Here is a 10,261-nt window from a genome sequence, read left to right as displayed (position 1 = left end):
TTAAGTATTTGATATATATATATATATATATATAATCAATTTAAAATTCTTTTAATTAACATATATTAATTTTTTTTAGTATCTTGTTTTTATTAATCTATTATATTATATTATTAAATTAAATATTTGTTTTAACTATATTATAAAACATTGTAATTGACTAAATTTTTAAGATGTCTTTTTAGTAAATTTGCATGCTTATCAACTAATTTTTACGAAATATTTTTGTTTATCAATTAATTTATCAGCTCGTTTACCAAACATAACTTGAATTATAAACCATAGAAATAAAAATCGTAATTTTCTAAACTACTAAAATGAAAATCACAATCTTTATAATAAGAGGGACGAGAATGATAGTTTACTCAACAAGAGCTTCGTTTTTTTTAAATAAAAATTACATTAATAATTAAATTTCATATTTCATTACGTCATACATATAAATAATTGGTATTAAATATATATATCTATACTATATTATAAAAATTTGACAAAAACTTTTAAAAACATTTTTATGCATATCTATATTATATTATAAAAAATTTGACAAAAACTTTTAAAAACCATTTTTATACATAAAATATTGTTTATTGATGCATATTACTTAAAATTCAAGATTACAAGTAAATTATACGTAGGTATAACTTATTAAATATCCATGTTCGAATTCGTGTAACCAACTGCGGATAAACATAATTAAATAGAGAATAAACATCTCATTTTAAAATATAAAAAATCTAAAATATAGTTAGTATAATTATTGAGTTCTAACAAAATAATTAATTATTATCTTTATAAAAAAATATATTATTAAACCTAAATTAAGTTACTTCGTTACATTAAATTAAATTATAATAAAAAATTTGAATTAAAAAAATTATACAAACAAAAATTTTAAATAGTTAATTTGATATTAATATTGATATATTTTTGCAAATTTTATATGATATTTTCAAATTTCTATTTTATTGTTTTTTTAAAACCATATAAAATCGTATCATATCGATATGGTTAAAAAAATAAAATAAAACATTAAAATAGAAATGTGTCTCGATGTATTGCACGAATACTATTTTAAGTATTTGATATATATATATATATATATAATAAAAATAAAAATAATGAAATTAAGTGGGGTCAAGTGAGGATGATGGAGTTGCAGAGAGGAGGAATGATGATGGGAATACCTGCAGAAACGGAATGATGAGAAGACAATCCTCTTTCCATTCCTTTTGCCTTCTCATATCCGTCCCTATCAATACCCATTTCCCCATTCTTTTCTTTTTTATTTTCCACTATTTTTTATTACATTAACTTATAATAATAATAATAAAAGAAATACTTAATATTGAGTTTTATTTTAAAAATAAATAACATATGGTATAATGATTGTTCTCTTTGCCATTAAATGGTATCTCAGTTTCTTTGTTCCATTCTCTAACGTATTACATCATGTAACTCTGAATGGGCCCCTTCCTTCCTTTCACTCCTTCACCAAATTCAAATTAAGTATTATACGTTTGATCCCGTTATTCCTTATTTATAACTGTTTTTTAATTTGATAAGTTGAAAATGATATGACAATAAAAATATAAAATAAGGTTATTAAAAAAACCGGTATTGAAAACCCAAAAACAATATTATCAGTACTTGTTTTAGTACATACAGCTGTAAATCATCTAGAAATTCATACGATTTGCTTTTCAAAACCGCAATTGTTGACTACTAGAAACCTCTCCCACAATTTTATTGCGTAATGTAACAAATGACTTCGACATCGATGATGAAAACTCCGATCGATAGCGGCATTACAACCTTATCTACTTACGTTGTTTACAGTTTTATTAAAATGATAATTTTTTAAGAAAAAAAATGTATAATTATACCGATATTACATATAGAAAAAGAGTAATTAATGCTTGTTTTTTTTTATCCTGATGATTATAATTTTTTATTATTTAAAAAAGAAATAAATGATGGTAATCTATTTAATTTTACACCAACAAAAAGGGGTAAAAGAAAAGAAAATGAATAGTGAATGGGTGTAGGTTTGGAGGAGAGGACACAGGCGTAGGTTAGAAGTGATCAGAGGGTCGATCGAGTCGAGGACGCCGGTAAGTACACCTTTAAAGTTTTGGCGTTTGCAGTGCACTGCAATTTGCCACTGCTACTAATATATAAAAATAATAATAATAATAATAAATAATAATAATGCAAAATAGGTAGATTGGTTACTGCAATTTTTTATATAAATATTTTAATATATTAAATATAATAATTTTATTAATTTTTTTTCTTATTCACCTATGATGGTACATATTTTATGATCGGATAGTTATTGTTCCATTTTATAGTTGTCATTGTACATAGAGTACCTCTTTTCAACCGTTGATTTGTTTGATATGTTTCACTAAGCTCATCGAGCGTTTATGGTTAGAATGTTTAATTATGCCGTCAATCCTAACCTGGATTAATTGATAGTCAAATATATTACTAAGTTGAGTACCTCAAAAATGTTTAGCTTCAATGAAAACCAATCTCAACGTACATTATTTGTTTCATATAAGACAGATTAAAGGTATTGTTTAACATGTATTTGTTTTACAATTAGAAACTTATAACCATATGTCATATTTATGTTTCACAATGTGAAACAACATTGTATGTTACACATTTATAGTTTCATATTGTGAAACGGTACATATTTCACTAGTCACAACAACATAATTGGCTTTATAGGACATCTGAGTTGTCTAAACGTGCTAATATAATACTTTATAAAATTTAGGTTTATAAGATCAAACTATAAAACATCATATCTAATAGATTTATAATAGGTTCATAAGACACTTTTAGGCGTTTTAACACGTTTTTTAAGATGCTTTTAAAATAAAGTGTCGTATTACATATTTTTATAGGACATTTTTTAGAAGTGTCATATCAATCAATCTTTTTATAAACCATTTATGTTTATATGACACTTTTTCAAATAGTGTCGTATAAAATAATTAATACAAATTTTAAAACGTCCTACAAACCTATTGTAACACTTTTAGATATGATTATTTTTGGTTTAGTCCTATGAAGTATCTTTTCAGGACGCTTCTAAGTTTTAGGCATCCTATAAAATCATTTTGTTGTAGCAAGTTCTCGACATATTTGAGGTTCACATTAGATTATGCCAATCGATAGAAATATCTATCATTCCCACCATTATGAATACTAATTGGCAAAAATAAAATCAGTGAACTTTATCATCACGATAATTGAACAAATGTTAACCTAACAAGTAGTCGATCGAGTGACCTTTTGAAATAGGAGAACCTTCTTGGCAACCAACCAACCACCATGGTAGAGACATTTATAGTAGGGATCTAAAAGTCGTGTCCCCTCCCTCGATCAACCTCTCTAGAACTTGAATAGTCAAATCCTTGAAGCAAAAGTAGCGTGAAGTATTAAAAGTTCATGTCAATAAACTCGAAGCTTTATGTTCATTTTTAACCAATAAGGAATGATCAAAACAGGAAAAATACAAGTGCTTATTGATATCGACACCCAATAAACTTAGAGGAATTAAAGTTATATGATTAAGATACATGTGATAATAATTTACTACTTTATAAGTTAATAAGCTAAAGACATCGATACTATACCAAATATACAAATATATGTACATTTTCTTGAAGGTGGTGCAGAAAACCCAGAGATGTTATTAATCTCTGTGATTTAGTCCCACCGACGTACAGTCCTAAAACCAACAAAACCCTCCTTATGAGTGGTTGGGAGGACCATGTACAAAGGTTTTTACTCCCAATGAAAATTAAACTTGAGAGGTAAGAAAAGTTACCTTTCCTTCCTATAATTGACAAGATGATTGCCACCAAATTAAGCCATTTGTGATTTATATATTATATATATTCAAACATATGATGCACATGGTCCTGGCTTTGCATAATACAAGGCCAAAAAGTTGAAAACGATGTCAATAAAATTTTGGAAACCACATCAATCCCCTTTCTTCTACGTCTCGTTTGGTTTGAAGGGATGAAATGAATTTGAGGGGATTTGCATTTCAAATCCATTTCAATCTCATGTTTGTTTTGTTGAATTGTTCGTATTTGAAATCTTTAGAGAGTGTTCGGGATTTCACGGAATTTCGTAAGATTGTATACAATAAGGTTTTTAAAAATGTTAAAAACTTTTGTTTTGTGATAATATATTAATAAAAATATAATTCAATTATTTTTATAATTATTTATAATTTTTTCTATAAATTATTTTATAAATAATAGAATCCAATTCCATTTCAAATCATAAAAATTAAACAAACCAATAATTTCAAATATGTTTCGACCCAAATCGCTCCTTTTAAATCCATGAGTGGTTATTCTTCTTTTATCTAAGAGTAAGTTACGAATTTGGTCCCTACAGTTTGGTGAATATTATGAAACTGGTCCTTATTATATGTAGCAGAAAAACCTTCAAGTTTGCATTTTCTCTTATATTTGGTCCCCACCTTAACCACCGTCAACGATCCCTAGTTATATATTACCACCATCCTCTATTTTAGTGCTATTTTAATTAGTTTTTCTTTTCTTAAATATCTATAATTAAAACAATTAGATTTTTTAATTAAATTTTTTTTATAATTTATATTTTTCTCTCGATGAAGCCTCTAACCCGGTCACCTTTGGTGTACCGTTCCCCTAACCAACTTCGGAGAAAACACACCAACTCTGGCAAACCCTCACCAATTCCTCCAACATAGAGTGAAGAAAGCCATCGCCCATAGGAAGAGAGAGCGCCTGTAGCTCCTGCAACGTAGAAAGAAGAAGGTTGATGGCTAGAGAAAGATAGCCCTAGGGGATGCAGATGGATGGCCATATTAATTATATCGAGGTCGCTGGAAGAGTGAATGAAGCAGTTGTAAGAAGCAAAGAAAAGAAAGCAAATGGAGATCATGGACTGAAGACGTGAGGGAGGGGATCCATGGAGTCGTCTTGATGGATGCAAGATCTCAAGCGAGCAAGAGGTGATAGAGAGAGAAATGAATAAATAACGGATTGTTAAACGTATCTTACAATTCATTTTGAATCGGTCAAACATAATCATTGTTAATTCTAGAATTACACTTATTTTATATCCTTTACTTTTTAGTTTTAAATTTTACACCCTTGTAATTAACATGTATAATCGTATATCAACTAAAATATATTAAAAATACGTTTTTTTAACAAATTACATTATTATAAGCGTCTCAACAATACCTTCAAAATGAGTTTAATATTAAATATTTTTGGATTTAATCATAATATTGTATCTCAGATACGCTACAAAATTATTTTTAATATTTACATTTTATATCTTTATAGTTATTTATTTTATAAAAACACGTTTTTATTTTACACCCTTATTTTATTGACATACATAATAATAACTAAAATAAGTTTCTCTTTTTAAAAATTATATTATGCAGTTCAGGTTCAGGGGAAAATGCTAAGTAAATGGAAAATCGGAAAAGCATGAAAAAACAAATGAAAAAGTATACGAATATAGATGTCAAATTAACGAGAAAAATATGATTGTTTTTTTTGGTGTAGTTTGTTTCCTTCGAATTTTGATCATATTTTGTATTTCTTCGATTTAATAAATAGAGGGTGAGAGATTTTAAAAATAAAAGTTGTACTTGCCTCTTTAATCATAAAAAAATTAATTAAAATAGTCATTTTACAAACCTGATGAAAAATGTACCTTTTTTTGCCGACAGAGGTAGAAAGTGTAATTTTTTTTGTCTTTTAGTTGGGTCCGCAATTGCGAACATACGTACCTATGAGTATTTTGGTAAACTTAGAAAAAAATGGCTAGGAGGTGAAATCAACGCTGAAAATGGCTATTTGAATATATTTCTCTAAATCATTTCATGCAAATACAAGATGTATAGGTGATAGAAATTGTGGATTTAAGGCTATATATGTTTGTTTGGGTGGAGATGAAGAAGATTGGGACACTGTTTACAGTGAGTTGATGCTTGAATTAGTCAACTATCAGGAACTTTACTCGCATATGTTTGGCCACTAGTACATACACGTTTACGGATCATTGAATTTCTTTCAAAAGGGTGTGGTTCCACCATTTCAACACTTGATTATGCTTAAAATAGAAATTCTAATTGCTTCAAGATACGACATGATACTACATGTTATTAGTATGAATGTCAGTTTAACGTACTTATTGTTGCAGACATATATATCCATCGAATATCTTCTTAATATGTGGTTTTTACAATCAGATACATTAATGTAATTAACCATTACGTATATTAACAGGAGATTACCTAGTGCGACAATTACGTCACATTTGAAACATTCGAGATCTATTGAGGTAACTATATACACTATCCCGTATCAATATCATTTAAACGTGTATAAAGAACATTTACATTGTAATAGTACTCGTAAATATGTTGATTTAAATGATTAATATCACAAATGTGATTTTATTTATAATAACATCTTATAATTTTTATGTTGATTTAAATGATTGATAATATCATAAATGTTATTTATATTTAATAACGTCTTTTATTTTATAAAATAATGATTAATTAAAAATATAATTTTTAATTTGTTTTAAACTCTTAAGGTATAAAATAGAAACTAGAAAAGTAAATTTGAAAAGGTTAAAAATAACAGTTTATAAAAATTATAAGGACTAAGAATGAAAGTTATATGAAGGGTTATAAATTGAAAATATAAATGCATTTCATTTATTTTTAGTGCAAATTTATTGTTTAGTGCAAGGGGTATGAAAAGTTTCATTGGCTTTTTGTAAGAGAAAGTATCAATAGAATTTGCGATATATAAATATATATACATATATTTGGATTATTTGAAACTTCACAGTAAAATGTTATGAAAATAATTTTTACAGTGTTTTTCCTATAAATGTTCGGTTTTTTTTTTACCTTCACAACATTTATTGTAAAGTTTGAAGTGTAAAAAAGTGGTCTCACGTGAATCCAACCTTAGAGACACACACACACATATATATAGGGTTGGGTGCACGTGATAGCAACATGTTTTCGTGAGACTCATGAGATCACATTTTCACACTTTTAACTTCACAACAAAATGTTCTGAAGGTAAAAAAATTCAAACTTTCATAGCGTTTACTTTCACAGTGTTTTACTATGAAGTATCACGTGTAAAAAGATGGTCTTACGAGTCTTGTGAAAACAGACTGGTCTCACATAAAACTCTCTCTCTCTCTCTATATATATATATATACATATATATATATATGTATGTATGTATCTGTATATATATATATATATATATATATATAGAGAGAGAGAGAGAGAGAGAGAGAGATGTAGGTTCTTTTGTTAACCCAATTTATGGTGTTAACTTTGTGAACTTATCACAACCATTCATTTTGTAAATCAATAATGACATTTTTGTAATAACTCATAATATAATATGTTATCATCTAAGATGAACATATACAAACAAGAGCATTATTGGAAAATAAATCATAAAGGCATGGATGTTTTGTAACTGCCCATGTGTATATTAATGCTTTGTAACCGTCCATGTATATTAATGTTTTGTAACCGACATGTGTATATTAATCTTTGTCATTAATAACAAAATCTCCATCATTATGAACATTAAATACACATGAGCATCTCCCCCTCTATATGAACACGAGTTCACTCATGAACGATGAGTTCACTTATGAACAGTGTGTTTGAATTTTTATATATTTTACCTTGTGTTATTTGCATTGCTTGGATATTCATATATGTTCACAAAAGTTCATTTGGTTGTTCTATCTTTTCATATATTAATAGATAATGGACATTATACACCTATGAAAAATATGTTCACTTATTTAACAGACAATGAACATTATACACCTATGAAAAATACATTCACTTTACAACCGGGTCTCCTCCACCAATCAGAAAATTATAAATGTTATAATAAAGTTATGTTACTCAACTCTTATCCAAATCATTAAAAATTTAGGAAATTAAGACCAATATTAAAAAGACAAAGATCATGAGATTTTATGATAATGTAATCTCCAATTATAGGAGTTATATAAAAATAAAATTACACACATACCCTTAACATTAATTTCTTGGATAAGGGGCTGTTTGTTTGGCTCTTAATGGTGACATTAAGAGCCAACCTCTTAATCGGTCAGAGGTAAAGTCTGTTTGGCAAAAAAAAAACAGCCCTCTTAATGGTTACATGACCCTCTTAACCATTTTGTGGCTGGGGATTCACTAAACCATTCAGACATCATTTGTTCCATCTTTACCCCTCCCACCCCTCTTCCAGCGTCGCCTTCACGATCTCTTCCAGCGTCGCCTTCACGCGTCTCCACGTCGCCGGTTGTCGCCTTCCAGAGTTCACGTCGCCGGTTGTCGCCTTCACCGTTTCCATCTCCTTCTATACTCTCTCTACCCACTGCTCCTTCCCACTCCCCTGTTCGTTGCCATTTTCCGTCACCGGCGACAACCGGCCGACAAACAGCCCCTATCTACTTTACTCTCTCTATTTTGACCATCATCGTCTTCACCATCTCTGGATCTGTTGAACCGTTGCCTTCGTCCCCTTCCCGACAATCGGTGGTTGGATCTGTGGGTTATCCTCAAGGTTTTGCAATGCTTACAACTGTAGATGCTCCCCTCGAGAGTTACCACAAACAGCCTACCCATTTTCTTTTCCTTCTCTCTCTATAAACACCCAAAATTTTCATTCAAAAAAGGGAAGAAAATTTTATCCCAGAAAAAGAAAGAAGATCTCTCGTCAGTGAGAAACGATTATCGAACATAAAATCGATTATATCATTCAAGAAACAAAGGATATGGAAGCATTGGGTGTGGATTTTCCACAGTTCATATGAGCGAGGAGGCTCTGTTTCCTTTCTCTTTGTGTATTTCAAGTATTTGCATGTGCAATTTTGTTGGTGGGATTAAAATGGTAATTTGTTGTCATTCAGAGAACAGTTACCAAACAACATTATTTCATTTAGCACTTAATCATTCTGACCCTCTTAACCATTCTGACCACTTAACCATTCAGCAACTGCCAAACAGCCCCTAAATTTGAATCTCATACTAAAATAGATTAAGATTGGTCTAAAAAGTTCATAAAGTTAATACTTTTTTGGGTTAATGAACTAAACTCTCTCTCTCTCTCTCTCTCTCTCTCTATATATATATATATATATATGGAAATGTTCATTTGAGAAATGATAAATATTTGAGAAGTAAATAAGTGATCCTAGCCCTTAATGTGGTCATCATTTACGGCTTTGACCGTGAAGCACTAGATTATTTCTCGCATTGATATATATGCAAAAGATGAAAGAGTCAATTTCGACTCTTTTACAAATAGACGGCAAACGGATTCATATGTGAACCCATGTGATTCATATATGAACTATATATTTATATGTGAACCGGTATAATTCACATATGAACTATTTTAACCGGTCAAAATCGCAACTTTTAACTACTCAAATTTGATCTGACCGTATGAAGGCTTATGATCAACTTTATATATATATATATATATATAATTTTATTTTATTTTGTTATACCCTCGGGGTATTGCAATGAAGGGATTTAGGTTTTTGTGATGCTTGTAAAGGTGCAACTTGCAGAATCTTATTTCTGTTTTGGTGCTACTTTTAGAAGATGACTAGTTGTGTACCCGCGCAATGTGGCGGGAGCCATGAATTTTAACGATTTTGAAGTTCCATTGGTTTTATAAGATAAGATTTAACGATGATATAAGTTACACTTGGTCTTTACATATTAATACAATTTGAATAAATAAGAGTTATGGTTCCAATTACAGATTATCGATGAAAAAAATTGTATGACAGTTTAAAATCCAATATATTTAAAATTCAACATATTTAAACGACTCTACAAATGTATTCGATTTACACCAAGAGCAAAGAACCAAGAAACTTGAGTTTTAAAATAAACACTCAAAACCAATAAAAATAACTACAAATTTGACAGATCATAAGCCATGAAAAGACAAAAATATATGGGTTTTAGAATGAAATTTCAACTGCTTATCCTCTTACTTGTCCAGAAACTCAGATTAAGGTTGAATTAATACATGTATATATATATATATATATATATATATATTTCAAAAAAACCCAAAAACATATTAATTCAAAACATATTATACAGTGCAATTTGGACATCCTAACCCCAAAATATATAATA

This window comes from Cynara cardunculus (genome assembly GCF_001531365.2).
Source record: "Cynara cardunculus var. scolymus isolate 2C chromosome LG 12, CcrdV1, whole genome shotgun sequence".
In the NCBI taxonomy this organism is placed as follows: Eukaryota; Viridiplantae; Streptophyta; class Magnoliopsida; order Asterales; family Asteraceae; genus Cynara; species Cynara cardunculus.
This window is presented reverse-complemented; position numbering follows the sequence as displayed.